This window comes from Camelus ferus, chromosome 16 (assembly GCF_009834535.1).
Source record: "Camelus ferus isolate YT-003-E chromosome 16, BCGSAC_Cfer_1.0, whole genome shotgun sequence".
Taxonomy (NCBI): Eukaryota; Metazoa; Chordata; class Mammalia; order Artiodactyla; family Camelidae; genus Camelus; species Camelus ferus.
In genome coordinates, this window is record NC_045711.1 from 31,882,742 (window position 1) to 31,901,083 (window position 18,342).

At 42.4% G+C, this 18,342-nt stretch overlaps 1 protein-coding gene across 3 annotated transcripts in view; it reads left to right on the plus strand.

Annotated features, from left to right (window-relative positions):
- PITPNC1 (phosphatidylinositol transfer protein cytoplasmic 1) overlaps window positions 1-18,342 on the plus strand; it is a 217,164-nt gene that overhangs the window by 52,093 nt on the left and 146,729 nt on the right. The gene's annotated exons all lie outside the window — the stretch shown is intronic.

Genomic DNA, 18,342 nt, shown 5'->3' on the forward strand with positions numbered 1-18,342 from the left:
TTTCAATGAATTTCTAAATGGGGGAAACAGAACATTTTTTCTTTGATTAATTCATTCGTTTTTTTAGTCCTTAAGGACCCATATGCTGGTGAACTCCAAAAGCAAGTCAGTAAAGGAAGAATGGTAAATTGGAATTGGAACCGTGAACTGGCCCCATAAAACTCTTTGAACACTGCCCTAAATTCAACATCTGAAATATAATGGACCAGGCAGAGATTTATGAAAGCTAACTTAAAATTGCACCAAAGAAGCACATTTATGAGCCATATAAAGTTCCTGGGCTGTTTTAGATCACTCTTTTACAACCCTCTGGCTTTTAACCTACTTTGCCCAAGAGTCAAGTACTTGAGTCAGGTACAGCTAGTATTGTTATGCTTTCACTTCTTGGACTATTCACTGGGAATATGCCCTCTGGAACTAGGATTTTAAGATTTTATGTTACTGGATATACACCTGCCTTAGACTGGTCTCCGGAGGTCAACACTAAGATGAGAATGGGGCGGGGCGGTGATCCTAGGAAGACCCAAGAGGAGCACAGGGCAGTGAGAAAGGGGAAGGAGGAAAGGTCATAGAGTGTATGTAAAGGAGAGAGCTTCCAACTGATCCTGTATGGAGGAAACAGCCTTGAAAACCACCAAGGAAAGATGATCTGTGCCATGGTTCTAGTACCAGTGTGAATCCTATTTTTTAAGTACCTCGTTGAAACAAACTTGATGGCTGACATAACTCTTTCTTGCCTTATAAGTGATCTGTGAGACTGGACTTAGCAGTGTTGAGTTTTTCCCTCATCATTTCCCTTGAGTATATGGTGACCAGGAACTAGCAAAATCAGCCTTTTGTTGTAGGATTTTTTTAGGAGATGGGTCAGATACCCAGGTATGGGAGAGTACCTCCTTCTGATGACCTTTCTCCAATCTGAATAAGGAAGAACTGGGACATCAGCTTTCTCTCTGGTGTTTGGGGCATTGGCGGGCTTCGGTCTGAGTCTTCTCTGCCTAGTGGTCCTCAAGGGAGTGCTGGAGTCCTTGACCTGGAAATTCTCTTCCCAGGATCTACCCAAGACTCCCAAAACTTCAAGGAAGCTTAATTCCCATTGTCTTGGGTCAGGTTCTTTAGAAGTCAAGAAATTCTCATGGAGATGATGTATGGCCTCGGGGGTGGAGGTGGGGAGAGTGGCAGGGCAGGGGTTGGGGGGAGTTGAGTGTTAGCTGGGTTCCTGGGGAGCTCTGTCTCCTCTTACCTGAGGGCTGGTCGGCCTTTTGTTCTCTTCTCCCATGTCAGCTATTGATTAGTTGTAAGCTTCCCTCAGGGCAGGCATAACCTTCCAGGTGGAGAAGCTCCCATAGGTCAAAGATAATTTTATGGAGTAGAGGGGCAGATGGGACCCATTAGCAGTTGACACTTAAAAGGATGCAGGCAGGGCACTCTGGCATTGCCCAGTGAAGAGAATAGGACCAGGCATTGGCCCATTTCTTACTCATCCCCTTTAACACAAATCACCACTCCTCCAAGTGACCCTCTTCAAAGTGCCCGTTTGCCCTCCAAATTCGGTGTCCTTGGTCCACTCTCTTGAGAAACTCCATTCCTGGACACAGGAAAGGAGAATGAGATGCCCATGCCTTCTGGCACCTGGCACCTATTGCTTTAGCTGGACCCCACTGGGGGTTTTCTGGCTCCACGAGGAGTGGTGGTCCCTGGTGCTGGTGGGAGGTAGGGTGGGAGGTGATGAAGGGCTTAATCCTGATCCGTCTTTCAACCACTTTCTTCCAGAGTCAACTCATGGCAAATAGTTTTCAGCAGTGAATATTAATTTTATGCCCCAAACAATCCAACAGCCAACCCAATTTTATAAGGAATAAAAGAATATTTTCCTCCTATTAACAGGGCTTTGACTCTACTTTTTGCAAAATAAAAACCTGGCATTCTTGTGCTGAGGACCACGTGATTCTTTACTGATCCTGCATTTGTTACCATTTTAGCTAAAAAGGGCTCTGAGGCGGCCAGGGTTTTTTGGTTTTGGTTTTGGTTTTGGTTTTTTTTTCTGACTTCAGATTTCTTTCTCAGTACAAGTTGAGGGGGGGGTAGGTGTGGACGGGTGAGAGAACTTTCAGTTGTACCTGTTTCATATTTACTGTGGCCCAGAGCGACTGGGGTCTTACCTTCACGGATGTTGTTGGTGGGGCTTTTGAAGTAGCCCCGGTCAGTGATTGAATGGCTGTTGCAAAATTCTGAATTTGGGAACCAAGTACTGTTCTCTCGCTACACCAGCATGTCCCTTAAGGCAGGTAATGAGGTTTGCTTTGCCTGCGCCCCAACAAGATTTGCTTTACAAGATATTGTCATTCAGGGTAAACGCTAAGCTCTCTACCTCTGCATCCGAGTCACCTGCCAGCCACTCCCAGGTGTGTGATGCTTTTGGATATTGTGTCCAAATATCTCCATGGGGGGAGGGTATACCTCAAGTGGTAGAGCGCATGCTTAGCATGCAGAGGTCCTGGGTTCAATCCCCAGTACCTCTTCTTAAAAAAATTAAATAAATAAACCTAATTACCTCCCCCGACTAAAACAAAAAAAAGTTAAAAAAAATTAAAAGAATAAGCAAAAAAAAAAAAGAAAGAAAGAAAAACAAACAAACAAATACCTCCATGACCTCTAAGAATAAAACTGCCAAAGAGGTCATCCCAATATTCTAGAAAGCTGTCCATGGGATATGAGTCATTAAATCCAGCCCACATTCAAGGGAGGGAAGTAAGCTCTACCCAACAGAGGGAGGAGTATCAAAAAAAAAAAAGGGTTGTTTAGGTGTGCTAAAACCACCACAGTAATTAATAAATGCTTTTGGAGGGATGGCTTGAGGCTCTGCAAGTATCCTGTTTCTCTTTTAAAACCTTTCCGCATTCACTGGTGGATGTTTCCTGCAGCCGTGATTGCTGCAGCGTTCTGCTAGTGATTTTCTGTTTCTTTCATTCCTCCTATGTTTATTACTTGGGATTCTTCTGTGAGGAACTTTTGTCCCTCTCTGGCATTTATTTATTTATCCAATTGTTTGTTTATGTCCATATGGACTCAACAGATAATTTATTTTATTCTCTGGGTAAGAGGCATTTTTAAAAGGGGAAAATGGCCTCTCTGAATCAGGTAGGGGGGAGGTGGTGAGAAAGAGGAGGGCCATGGTGGAGGGAGTGAAGTTCCTGAGAAGGCGGGCAAGAATGATGTCCAGAAGGGGGGGTTGGAGCTTGACAAAAACAAGGAACACTCTGTTCTCAAAAACAGGGATGAAGAATGCTTAAGAGGGTCGATTTTGATGCCAGGAGGGAGTTCCCATTAATTAGCTTTTGTCTTCTTGGTCAGGATTATTTTTTGTGACGACAGTCGGAAATTGACTTGGAATTTAAATTTTCTTGGCGAAAATTTCTGGCCTCTAGAGTAGGCTTTCTTGAACCACGGCACTCCTGACATTTGGCCTGGATCATTCTTTGCTGTGAGGGGCTGCCCTGTGCATTGTAGGGTGTTTCACGGTATCCCTGGCCTCCAGCCCCTAGATGCCAGTAGTGTGACCATCAGAATGTCTCCTCTGCCACCAAGTAGGAGGCAATGCCACCAAATATCCCCTGGAAAACAAAACCACCCCTGGCTGAGGACCACTGATCTCAAATAACATACACCGTGCTAGCCATCCACACAATTCCTGACCATTACTTTTGAAAGACTAAGACAATGACATTCACCTGAGTTCCTGCACAAAGAAATAAGCCACCCCGGTGTGAACATCAATGTGGCCACAGTTGCTAAGGGGTGGGGGGTTGTTGGAAACAGCTTGTCAATGAAAATAATCAATAAACATTCAATAATAAGAATAGAAAAGAATTTTATTTGAGCCAAACTCAGCACTAGCCTGGAAGCCCGCTTCCCAGATTACTCTGAGAAACTGCTCCAGAGAAGCATGGTTTTCAGCACAGTTTTATATCTCATCAGATCAAACAACATTAGGTGGGGAGGGTATAGCCCAAGTGGTAGAATGCATGCTTAGCATACACAAGGCCCTGGGTTCAATCCCCAGTACCTTCTCCAAAAAATAAATAAATAAATCTAATTACCTTCCCCTCGTAAATAAATAAGTAAATAAAAGAACAAAGAATATTAAACAAGTCAGGGATGCACTTCTTCAAGTTTTCAAAAAAAAAAAAAAAAACAGACAAGCACATACAATACGGCCTTGGCACCTGGGATGGGAGCCTTATCAAAGGAGGACCAGCAACCCAGGGAGAGGGACATTTAATCTTTTGTTTTTAACAGTTTAACATGGATATTCTTTACTTCCAGTCAATGTTCCCTTTTCTCTAATAATTAAAGCATATGTACAATGTATGTTTGATAGGCCACAAACAGGCTACTTTAGTTAGCATAAGATTCGAGTTAACCCCTGCATAAGCCACAATGACTTCCCTGTATCTCAGCATGTGAACATCTCTTTTATCAAGCCAGTGGTGTTCGCAGCACAGAAACCTGACAAGTCAAGAAGAAATGAAGTCTGGTTCTCAGAGGGTCTTTGTTCTGGAAAGTGTTGCTGTGGTTATAGCCTTGCCTTACGGTGATGGGTTGTTTTACCTTCTATGTAGTTTCTGTGTGGGTTTGAGAAGCGACTTTATTGTGATGTCAGCTGGGGACAGAGAAACTCTTCTCACAGGTGAGTTTCTGAAAGCCTATTTGTTCTAAGTCCAACATGACACTAACCTCCCTTGGGTACACATCAGTTGCTGGCAAAGTTGTTTCCCAAGTGAGCCAGGGATGTTGGGGACTCTTACTCCTTTACAACTCTCGTTTTATTATCCAAAGACATGTGCATTTTGACCTTTTTTTTTTTTAATCTTCAGTTAGTTTTTCACAAGACACTGCATTTCAAACATAGCAAACATAACAAAGATAAAGGAACAAGGCCAAGGCCGAGGCTGAAACGACCTTGCACAACTGCTGATGCCATCTGTTGGTGGCTGGCAGGACTGATGGCCTTTGAAGCCTTGTTTATTGCACAGAAAGTTGAAAATTGGCAGCAGAGGATCTTCCTTGCACCCAGGGAGCTCGGGATTGGCAGGATAGGGGAGGAGTAGAAGCGGTGGGTCGTGTGGGTTTGCTTTGAAGATCCAGCACCAGTCATCAGTGGGCGCCAGGAAACTATATTTAAAATAATTTTAGGAGAATTTTTCAAGGTACCCGGCTGGGATGCCACTGGGACCCCAAACCCATTTATGAATTGATTGTCATTGAAGAAAGAATCCCAATGCATTGGGCTTTGGGGAATTAACAGAACAACAACGAGATCGCAACCGAAAATCAGTGTGTTCCACAGAGTTAGGATGCAGCTGATATATGTGCAATTTGATTAGTCAGAAACACTATTAACTCCTCATTCTAATCGAGGAAACTAAGACTTGATCAGAATAATATCTATTTTATCCTCTCTCAAAGTGCTTTCAAATACTGTACACTTATTTCTATACCAGTCCATTTTGGCCAGCGTATCCCCCTTTTCTGATACCAAACTGAGACTCCTAGAGATTATGTTTCCTGGGTCCGCATATCTAGTTAATAATGAGAGCCAGAATTAGTCCAGCCAAGGGGTTCTTAACCCGGGTTGCACATAAGAATCACCTGGGAAATAAAAAATTTCAGTGGTTGGTTGTATATACTGATTTAATTGAGCAGGGGAAGGGCTGGGTCATGGATTTCCCTTTCAGAACTTTAGTGGTTCTAACGTGTTGCCTGGGTTGAACTGCTACAACTCAGTAGACCAGCAGCAGAGCATTTGGAAGCGTGTTGGAAATGCAGAATCTCAGGCCCCATCTCAGACCCTCTCAGTCAGTATCTGCATTGTAACCAGATTCCGAGGTGATTCCTGTACCCGGTGAAGTTTGGAAACACTGGGGGTTGCCTGTGAGGCAAGGTTCCCTGAGCTGCCCATTGGTATCTCCACTGGGACTCCAGTTTTTATTCATTTATTTAAATTTTAAAATTAATTTTATTTTACTTTTTAATTGAAGGATAGTCGATTTACAATATTGTGTTAATTTCTGGTATACAGCATAGTGATACATTCATACATATATATATTCTTTTTCATTATAAGCCATTATAAGATATTGAATACAGTTCCCTGTGCTATCCAGTAGGAAGGACCTTGTTTCCAGTTTTTATTTTATTTTTACTATTCAGATAGCATTCAACGATTGGGTGGCCTCTATCGAGGGCCCTGGCTTCCCTCTACCCTGTGAGTACCACGCCTCCTAGATTGAGAACCCAAGTGCTCCCCTCTGACCCCTTAAAGTCTTGCTCAGTGCTCACAGTTAGAGCACGTTTCCATAGTCTCCAACTTCTGGGTGCGTCATAGTGTCATCACGAAGTCTTGGTGCCTCCAGGCTGTTCCTATTAAGAGTGATGGCACCCCTATTAGCCAGTGATGAAAGGTTCACCTTGTGTTCAGCCCCTAAGACTCACTTTACCTCTAGCTTAGAGACTGCTTGTTTGTATTGGAAAGGAAGGAGGCAGCGTCTTTTTTCCCCCTAAAGAGAAGGTATTCAGTTAATGTTTGTTTTTTGAATATTTGAATAAAATTAAGGCTGTATGGGCATCTGGAAAGCTTTTGACATTACAAACAGGCTTCATCCATCCCAGCTGGACATGGGTTTCCGTTGAGGGACCTCTTACCCAGCAAATCCATCCGTTGTCTTTCTAAAAGAGATCTTTCTCAGTTTATGTCTTCAAATTCAGTGCTATTTGAGTGATCTTTTCTAAATCTGTAGTTGCATTTTGGGTAGTGCATAAAAGAGACACAGAAGTCCCTGTTCAGCCTCTTTCTGGGAAACTGAGAGCCTTGGCTTCTTTTCCACCCGTCCTCTGCCTTTTTTAACAACAAACCCCCTTTGATGCAGGGCCATTCTGAGCCTGGCAGAGCCAGCCATTTCTCTCCTCCAAGCTCCCGTACATCTTCCAACCTTCTTCCCCACAGGAACAAAACAACAACAACAACAAACAAAACTGGGAAAAAATAAGGGAGATTTGTCCCCATTTGTGAGATCCCTTGAAAGGGTGTTACTGAAAAAGGATTCAAAAGTGCGTGGAGGGTTTCTGTACCTCTCTTTTTCTGGAAGCCTTGGGAGGTCTCAGTGCATCCGATCTGGAGAGACCGGAGTACTTGTTTCTGAACAGAAGCCATTCATTAGTGGCCACTAGCAAGAAGACCTTGCCAGTTGCTTGTCATGCCTGTGAATTCAGAGGTTTTGAAAAGACCCCAAACTGGGCTTGTGGCTTTCTTCAGTCTGGTTGGGTTTTTTTTTTTTTTTTTTTTCCTTCCTCCTCTGGCCGCTCTGTTCTCTGCCCAGTGTTTCTCCTCTGTTGCCCACAGCAACCCCAGCAGTTTGTACTGGAGTGGGGGGAGCAGGAGGCCAGGTTACCTGGGAGTCAGTTCATCTGAGCCACACAAAGGAATAGGTTTCTCTGAAAATCGCCCGATTCAGACCACCCTCCGCGGTTCCCCTACTTTGCCTTTCCAGAGAGGCCTGTTTCTTCTGGTCCCTGAGAAACCTGGTTACCAGACACCCAAGGCCCCACCTCTGGAGGCATCTGTTTACCAACAGTGCTTCGTAAACTAACACATTTCCTTTCTGCTCACACTCTCCATCCACACACATATTCTGTAGTCTCTTTTACCGTGGAGGGTGTTACTGAATCTCATATCACTCTCCTTGTGCAGAGAGACAGACTGGGGGAGGGAATTAGCCAGCGTCAACCTGTGTAGAATAGGCAGCCAGGCTGGAAGGTTTTTCTCTTTTGCTTTTTACCACAAGAAAGCACTTTGTCGAGAGGAAGTGCCAGTGTCGTCATGGAAATAAATGATCAGGCGGTGGCAGCCGGATGAACTGGGCCTTCCTTAATTTGGGGGGAACTCTTCCATTAATATATCTAAATCTCAGTATCCAAATGAGCATAGGAGGACTTGATCTGGGATACTTCTTCTTGAGATTCTCTTGTACCTCGATTAGTAACCTTCCTTCCCCTTTGAATACCACAACGCTCCCTCGAACCCAGGGAAGAAGTGGGTAGAATGCTGAAAAAGGCCAAATCAGGAGGATGGTTTTTCTGAAGGAGAGAAAAAAAATAAATTTGGAAACACGAACTAGTGTTCTTCATTTATATCCTGCCTCCTGATCCCTTAGTGTACCAGCTCCTTTAAATTCCGAGGACTGGCGGGCTCTTTGAATATTTGTCAATGACGAGTGAAGTAAGGGTTGAGTAAAGGCATTTTCTTCTGCAATGTTCATTTCTATCTCCATGGTATGCCTCAGTACTTTTCTTTAATTAATGCTGTTTATGCTCACTGATGAATAATTCAGAGTCATACAAGCAACAGATGTCAGAGGATTCAGAATGACTTTCTCTGAATTATTTATTATTTCCAAAAAAGTAACAGGTTTGTTGAACACGTAATTGGCAACACAGATGTAGATCAAGGTTTGTCAGCAGGAAACAAGGTCTACTACTGTTTTCCCTTTTGTGCCTGTTACTAGCCAGGACCGCATTGTACAGGGGGAGTTTGCCCTATCCCACTGCACAGGGAGTCATTTGTTCATCCCGGGTGCTGAGTAGGGAGCTGGACCTTGTTTGGTTTTTCTGGTTGTCTATGGGTGACAAAAAGTGAATAGGAGTTCATTCAAAAATATAGTTAAATAAAGGTAGCCTTGCAAATACCTATCATACATAATGACTTAATGTAAGTCCCCAGAAAGAGGGAACATCTTTGTTTGCAAAGATATGCTGAGAACAGAGACCTAGGGGAAAAAAAAATCCCTGATGGATACGTAAAGGTTTGTGTACAAAAATGTTCTCCAGAGTGTTGTTTGTAACAGAATTTTTAAAAGAAAAATATGCAAGTGTCCAACAATGAAAAACTAGTTGAATAAATTTTGATAAATCCAAGCAATAGAGTATTATATAGCCATTAAAATTAAATTATGCATTTTTGATATAGAAAATATTAATATATTAGATAGAATATAATATTAAATGAGAGAGGCTGTAAACCAGTATGGTTTTATTTCTGTAGAAAAATATGTGTATGTGGTTTTTCCATAGATGTAGAGGAAAATCAGGAAGGAACTATCCCAAAATGTTAATAATTAGTTAGCTGTAGAAGGATCCAGGTTACTTTTCTTTTAATTCTCATATTTTCTCATCCTTCCCACTATAAAAATGCATGCATTAGCTGCTAAGAAGTCCACAGTATTGAGACTAATGAATTTCTCTCTCATTTAGCAGTTTGAGGTAGGTGTTCCACATATGCAGAAGGCTCTGTTACATTCAGATATGCACAGACCCAGGTTCCTAACATCCCATAGCTCCTCCATTCCCCAAGGCCTTGTCATCTTGTACATAGTCAAGGCTGGATGCTATCAAGGAGGAAGAGGGGGCATGGAGGAAACCCTCATCCCAAAGTCGCACACATCACTTCAGCTCACGGTCCTTGGCAGGTGTACAGTCACATGGCTACACCCAACTGCCAACCACAGGGCAGGCAGGGAGCAAAATCCTGGTAGGCATCTATATGACCAGCTACAATGCTACAGAGGTTGGAGAAAATGAATTTTGCTGGGGAGCTTTCAGTCTCCACTAAATGTATTACCTGTATAATAAAAAAAAATATAGAAATTTTCTAAAGAGATAGAGTTTTGGATCAGATGTGTTCGGAGGACACTTCCTTTAGGAATTAAGCATACAGAGGAAGCATAAAATTTGGACACTGCCTTCAAGGGATTTACAGTCCGGTAGAGTGGCTGGACCAATGACAATTCAGTCATATATGCAAAGGGCCAAAAGAGTAGCCAGATAAATGCAGAGGAGAAAATTGGCTAGGATCATGGAACATGGCTTAGGTGAATTTGAAAAGCTTGCAATTCTTCTTCATTGTATCTTTGGAAGAAATAAAACATCGTGTTTTGTAACATTTTAGAGTAGCATGATCTCCCTTTATACCACAGAGGAATCACATTTTCCTATTGACCTAACAATAATTTAAGGCTCTACTTGATCTTCAGTTACCTGTTGTTTGTTGTAATTCTTTGTTCAACCTGTAGTGATCTGTAACATAAAATATTTTAGAGGGGCTACAATTTAAACAAAACTCTTGACAATCATTTATCAGTTATTTTTAAAATAAACTTAAAAATACATAGTTTTAAAGTTTTTAAATAAGGTTATCTGGAGTAGGGTACTTCTAGACCTGTTTGGAAGACAAACCAGAAGTATACTATGGAAAAAGGGTTTTTTCCTCTTGGATAAAACTTTTGCTATCTTTGATTTATTTTTCATAATCATACAATACATTACCTCCTTCACAGTAGGATCAAATTTTGCAAATCTTTTGCCTAGCATCATTAGGCTAGTAAAACTGAAAACACACACACACACACACACACACACACACACACACACACACACACACACACCTTCCAGAAGTCAAATGGTGGATTTTAGTGTCTTCTTTAGTCCACACCAAATATGATCCCTTAAGACATGCTAGAATCCAAATGCCTGTGATTTGGTATTTCCCTGGTAGTCCATGAGATGCAACAAAATGTTTGAAGGGGGACAGTATGAATGACTTGAAAATTGCTGTTTTGCAAATTGTACTTATTCTAGTAATAAAGATTTCTATAGCTGGAAAGAACTTTAAAAATTGAGTGATCCAGTTGCCTTATTTTGCAGATGAGGAACTGAAATGCAGACAGGTCAAGTCACTTGCTGAGGTCATGTAGTTTCTTTGTGGCAAATTTCAGAACCATGGCTTTGACTCTCAGTCCTCAGGTCCCTTGTCCCATACCACACCATGCTTCTCTTTCTGTTTTGCCTCTGGGGATTGCCAGCTTCCCACCAGTGACAGGAACCTCAGGTAGAAACTCCACTGAGGAGAGAGCAATACTTTCACAGCCCCTGACCTGTGGGAGTGATGGGTTGGCACTGAAGTGGGAGTGAGGGCACCATCTTTATACCCCAGTTCTTCCAGTCCTTTTCTGGATGCTTTGTCTATAGAACATCTGCAGAGATGTTCTTGCTTCATATTAATAAACATTTTGGGGGAGAAATTGGACTTGCAGCCAATTTTGTAAGAAGTTTCCTTACCAAAACATCTCTAGATAAAGAATTTCACAGTTTCTCATTTAAAAAAAAAAAACATTATTTAAGAGCACTGAGAGTTGAAATCTCATAGTGACAACAAAAATAAAATATTTCCTACTTATTATAAAGTAGTCAAAGAGCTGAAAAGCCATACTGTCTTTTAAAATCATTTTCTTATCCTTTTTTGATCAACATTAAGATAAATTGTCCCTTTGGGTGGGGGTGTGATTCTGATTTAATCAGTATGAATGTTTTGGAAAATGTTTGATGACCTATAGGTTTGTTGATTTCAAAGACTACAGATCCATTTATCCATCTATCCATCACCTACTATCTATCTGAGAGCAGAATGGGAGATGGGAAGTTTCCAGGAAAGTACCAACAGCTTTGATTGGTGGGTAGACTGGGAGGACTTAGAACTTTATACTATGGTTTTTCTACTTGAAAAGCATATAGATTTTAATTTTCAAAGTGTAGCTCTATTTATTTCTGAAGAGGCACTATAATGTAGCCGACACTGCTGATTGTTATGCAATAGCCATTCCCCCTTCATCCCTGTTAAGCCATTTCTTTATTCTGTTTCCTTGCCTGAAACACAGACCTGATACCCAGCTCAGGAAATGCCTGTGTGATAGATACTTGTGTTAGTTTCCACTCTCTAGCTTTGCCTAATTAGATTTCTCTTCAACTTGAGATCATTTATAGCCAACTTTTTCCAGATTAAAACATAAGCCTTGGTTGAACTATCTCGTCATTCTAAATTTGGGACCATCTTGACTTTATATGAAAGAATTCATCTTTAGTTCATTTACCACATAAAGTGGCTTAATCCTCTAGGGGCTGCTGTCATTGTTAATTTACATCTGACCCTGTTCTGAAAAAAAAAAAATTTAATGCAGTGGAACCCTAATTTCGAACTTGTCGGTTCTTGCTTTGCCTATTAGTCTGGACCTGTATAAATTGGTCCAATTCCCTAAGAAATCAGACTAAAGACTTTGATAAAAACTTCAGATGCCACGCTAAGTACCAAGACTACTTTTGACTCTTTGTTTCAATGAAGGTGGTTACAATGAGTATTCCCATCTTACAAATAGGGAAATAGAGGCTCAGAGAGACACGGCGACTTACCTAAGGTGGGTGGAGTGTAGCCACCGGGTTCTCACTCCTAACCACTTGGCCAGACTGTTTGTGTGTGTGCGTGTGTGTGTTTCCTGGTGCTCAGGCTAATGGGAGCATGTGTCACAGGCACAGTGCGAAATGTGTGGAGCATGCTGGGAAGTGTCTGGATTTTCATCTGGATTTGTGTGTTTTGTGATAGGGTATCTGCCAGACCACGTGCCTGGGACTCAGCAATGGCTGCAGCTGATGGGAGTTTCTATGGGAGAAGAACAGACTTGCCAAGTCAGTCTGGCATGTCAGGAATTGAGGACGTTGGAAGTACAGAAAAAACATTATTAAAGATGACTCTTAAGATGTCAAGAGGGAAAAAAATGACTTCTTGGGTCAGAAAACTGAAAGCTATCACATTCTGTGAGCCATGCGCTTAAGAAATGGCTTCTCAAGGGTGGCTTAAATGCATTAGATTAGTCTGCAATGTGGATTAAGAGACTGTGGGATTTAATAACTTGTGTATTAAAGAATGGCCCTGCAAATGTTACTCTGCCATAAAAACATAACCACTTTAACTGAATTTAGAAGCAGTATTAAAATTACTCTTTTGGTGATGCTTCCTAGATGTATTAAATAAAATACCAAAAGTCAAAATTGATTAAACTGAAATTTCAGAATGTGAGAGTTATTAAGCACTAAATTTTGTTGCTAGAGGTTTTTATTTTATTTTTTTCTGAAATGTATTAAGAAATTTCTCCCTTTAAATAATTTATGGTCATTCCACTGTTTCAGTGTGCCAAAAAAATGTTCTCAGAGCCTTAGCAGTGTTTCGGAACACAGTATATTATCTTAATGTTGGGCTGTATATATAATGAACACTCAATATATATTAATGGTGGTATTTCAAGAGCTGGATTCTCCTTATGGGCAAAGAAAGGAATAGACTATTAAGTTAAATATGCTGCCAGGGGAGAGTGTAGCTCAAGCGGCAGAGCGCATGCTTAGCATGCATGAGGTCCTGGGTTCAATCCCTGGCACCTCCTCTAAAAATAAATAAGTAAACTTAATTACCTCCCCTGCCAAAACTAAATAAATAAACAAAATAAAACAAAACAGAAGCTAAATACATTGCTTAGTGTGCCTTTAAGGAATAACAGTGGAAAAATACACCTTTTCTTCCTTCTCCCGTGGCACTATGTAGTTTAGCTAGCCTTATGTCTGGGCACAAATACCTTCTGGTAAGATGATATTGATCTGGGATGGTACCAGTGTCTAGCTGGGATGCTGCTGTCCACATACTCTGTGGACCACTTCATGGTTCCAGAGTTCATGGACTCCAGAAAGCCTTGTGAAAATCAGGAAGCATCAGTGGCAGTTATAAACAAGAGAGTCGTTTCCTTTCCATCCAAGCTCGGGTATCTTTTCCTTTTCATCCATGGGGCAAACATGAGGCTGAGAGAAGGCAGAGAGTTTACGTTTATGTGTCTGGATTCAGACACCCAGGAATCTAGATCCCCTCTTGCTCTTCAGGCTGTGTCCTGGAGTCCCCAGAGTGGCATGTTCTATGTTAAGGAGTATTGTGGAATTTATTCCTGAATATCTGTATGAAAAAAAACCCCATAAAATAGGGTCACTGGTTAGAGCTTATCACGAACGAGTCACACTGTTAAGTTAGGTTTCCTTTCCCTCCATGGATGAGAACCTCTCCCCTTTTCTGTTGTTGCTCAGATTCAGAGAAATTTGTTTTATTTAGCAAAACTTTATGCCAAAGAAACGAGTGAGCATTTCACTGTGTCTGAGCTCAGGAGAAGGATGTCCAAGTACTTCATCCAACTTCCATTGAGCGATTGGCTTCTGGCAGAATTGTTAATTTGCAAACTCTTAAGAAAGCGGAAAGTTTACATCTTTATAGCTGCCAAACTTTGAGCTTCCTGGTGAATCACTGGGACAGACTTTCTAGGTCAAGTGTAAGTGGTGTTCTGGGGCTGCTGGTCCAGGGCTGGGGAAACAGGACAATATTTTTTAGATGCCTGGCCAGAGCTCAAACACATGGGCTTGGGTACCAGCCTCTAGGGCTAAGTGATTCCCCCTAGAAAACATCTTCCAAGTCAGCCCTTGCACAGGATCATCACAGACTGAAGGAAAGGGTTAGGGCCACTGATCAGAGAGGAGTTGCAGGCTTTTTCTTCTCTATCTGTGGCAGAGGTGTTAGTCAGGGGAAAGCTTCGGATTATGGAGCAGCTCAAAAAGAGCCATTGCTGATGGAATTTTATCCTTGTTGAAGTTTTTCTTTGTCCCTAGAATACTAAGCAAAAAGGAAGGAAAAGATGAAAAATAAGCCCCTCTTTCACAATACATTTGAGTCAACCTATCAAAGAGAAAGCCAGAGATTTCTCAACGAACAAATAAATGGCATTACTGCATCGGGGAATTAGAAAAAGGCTCCTTGATAAAGTTATTTGGGAATTACTCATCAGTTGGCTCGCCAGAGGCATGGAGCACATCGGAATTCACCTCGTCTTGTTTGGAAGCTGGCAGCTCGGTGGTTATATAACATGAAACGCAAGGCCTGCCAGTCGGCCCTCCGTGTGCCCCTGGGGAAGTTGTGAGGCTCTATAACTCTTTGTCGAGTCAGCCAGTCCTGCCAGATAGATTTCAGTGGCCTGGGGTATGTTGGGAACAGACCTCAGACCGCAGTTTTACAGATGACACGTCTACCTCTGGGATTTTGTTCTCAATAACCTCCACCAACACCAGAGAGAAGTAAATGAGGGGCACTCATTGGGCACCCCCTGACTTTTTTAAAATTGTTTTTGAAGTCATGGTAAAATACGTGTAACAAAATTGACCATCCTAACCATTTTTTAATTGTCCAGTTCAGTGGCATGAAGTACATTCACATCGTTGTGCTACTATCACCACCATTCATCCAAGTTTTCATTTTGCAAAACTGAAATTCTGTACCCATTAAACAGTAATCCTCCACTTCCTCCGCTCCCTGCCCCCTCACCAGCCCCTGGCAACCACCATTCTCCTCCCTGTCACTATGAATTTGACTACTCTTGGGACCTCATATAAGTGGGATCAAACAGTATTTGTCCTGTGACTGGCTTATTTCATTTGGCATAACGTCTTCAAAGTTCATCCATGTGGTAGCTTGTGTCAGAATGCCCCCTCCTTTTTCAGGTTGAGTAATATTCCATTGTATGAATAGACTACACTTCGTTTATCCTTTCCTCTGTCAATGGGTGGATGGATTGCTTCTACCTTTCGGCTATTGTGAATAGTGTTGCTATGAACACAGGTGTACAAATATCTCTTTAAGTCCCTGATTTCCAGGCTTTTGGACATGTATCAAATGTGGAATTGCTGGATCATATGATAATGTGCTGCTTTTTAAAAAGGGAAAGTATCATAACTGTACAACTCCTGTGATGAGACTGTGAGTCCTGATTGTTTGTTCTGTCCCCCTTTTCTTGAGTTGTAGCCCACATGCCTCCGTGGCCCCAGGCTGAGACTGCTGGTGTAGACCTTCTCAAGTTGACTGTACATCTGATTAGCCCACTAACGCACAGAGGATAACAAAGTACATTGAAGATCATGTCATATAAACGACTCCTCCCTCCTCATCTCCTTTTTCTTTTTTTTCCTTTTTCTTCTTTTGAAAACTATGGTGTTGGTCTCTACACAGCTGCTTTGGCCTAAACTCCAGTAAATCAGCGGCACCCAGGTTGGCTACACATCAGTCAGCTGGTTGCTTAGTGCCACCCAAACCGCACCTCTAGAGATTCCGATTGAATTAGTTTGAGGTCTGACTTGGGCATGAGGGGGTTGGGAAAGCCCCCAGGTGAGTCTGCTGTGCAGCCAGGGTTTTAAGGCACCAGGTAAATGACTGAATATAAGTGAAAAATTTCTCCACTCCTTTCTTTCTGTCTTCTTTTTTGGTTATTTCTTTAGAGCACATCTGCAGATTTGTAAATCTCAACCCCAATTTTAAAGACTTAGTAGACTTTTTTTATTTTTTATTTTTTTTTAATTAATGAGGCTGCATGGTATAATTTTAGAACCAAGAGTGAGGAGACCTGGGCCGTACACTTGTGCATGTCATTATCTAGCCGGGATGTTGAATTAGTTAACTTGTTGGGATCACAGGTTTTTTGTTTTTTGTTTTTTTAAATCTCGGCTTGAAAATTAGAATATGGATTGGCAAACCAGCTAGAAGAATGAAATTAAAGAGTTTTTTTTTTTTAACGTCCCCTCTAGCTGTAACATGCCATGACTCTGAATGAACAAGTGGAAATGATGGAGAGTGAGACAGGCTTGCATTGTAGTTCCCTGAGTGTGAACTGCGTCGTGTTCTAGTGGTAATGAGCAGGAGGGTAAAGAACCTCCCCACAGGGTGCTGCTGGGACTTCTGCTGTCCCAGAAGCAGCCTCAGGGCAGTTCTGATCAGTTCCTAAAAGGATACAAAATAAAGATCTCCAAGGAGCTGTAGTTAATCAGAAAATAGGAATGTCATACCAGGTAGACTGTGAGAGAGTATTGGGGCTTTTTAAGTGATGGAGGGACCATAGCAGGACTCTGGTCCAGTGGAGCAGTGCATTAGAGGCCCCTGTCTCCATGAAAATTGTCACCTCCTTGCCACCATCCACCTTGTGCCACATGCTGTTTAAATTAAAATTTCTCCTTTGAAATTCCTTTAAAGTTTATACTAATTTCTCTCCTCCTCTGATCCTGTTTGAGGAATGTGAATGGCTCAGGTTTTTATGTTTGTTTTTTCCTCTCTCTCCATAAACACAGCTAATGTTGAATTATGGCGCCAGGAGCTATTAGTGTAGAAAAGCCGAGAAAGCAGTCCTCCCCTGGACACCTCCTGGCATGGAATTTTACTTCCATGGTGACTTCTTAGGCCCATGGGAAAGTGAGGAGGCAGCCTCCTGGGGGTGGCCAGCTCAGCCTCTGGACCTGGGAGCCAGAGCCAGCCCCATAGCGTGTGGCCGTCAGGATGACGCAGAGAGGCGTGTGAACGCAGCCGGCTGCTGCAGCTGGTGCACTGGACTCTAGGCAGCGTGTTCCCAGGAACCCTGAGGACACTGAGGACGGACAGTGACGTAACCCAGATCCGCCAGATGTGGGAGCCAGCGTGAGTCACGCTGGACAATTCATTAAGAAATGTTTTCTGGGTCATCTGGGCAAGGAGCACTGGCTGCTTCCCCTGCCATCTGAAGTTGGAGGCACCCAAGTCCACACACCAGGAATCCCCAAGTTCACTAACATCTGTCTAAAATTATAGCCTGGTTCTCTGAGCTGACACGGTGCAGAGCCCAGACTCTCTGATGGTCCCCGGGCTGTAATTTGTTAAAGATTTCACCACTTTGGGTCATGGAGGGTTGATGAAGGGGGATCAGTTAATCAAAACATACATGAAAGTTGCCATGAGGTTTCTGTACATAAGACCAGAAATGGAATGGGAGGTTGTGAAAAGCCAAAAACTCTGTGGACATTGCGGCCAATGAAATAGCAGGGATTGTGGTCTTTTTTGTTGTTCTTAGATGTGTGCAGGATGCCCCATGTGTATAACAAATGTACTTCTGAGAAGTTGTAAGCTGCTTTAAAAAAAAAATCCTTGTGGATATATAACGTACAATCAGAAAAATGCATGCATGCCTCACTGGTAAAAATTTCACACCCAGGTAATTGTAGTGGGTTGAACAGGGGCCCCCCAAAAGAGATGTCCTGCAGACTCTGTGAGTGTGTCTCATTTGGAATGGGGTCTTTGTTATTTAAGGATCTTGAGATGAGATCATCCTGGATTACCTGAGTGATCCCTAAATCCAGTGACAAGTGTCCTTATAAGAAATAGAAGAGGAGAAGAGGCCACGGAGCAGAAGGCCACAGAAAGATGGAGATGGAGATTGGAAAGATACAGCCACAAGGAACAGCTGGAGCCACCAGAAGCTGGAAAAGGCAAGGCACCGATTGTCCCCTAGAGCCTTCAGAGGGAACCTGTCCTTGCTGACACCTTGATTTCTGACTTCTGGCTTCCAGACTGTGAGAGAATAAATT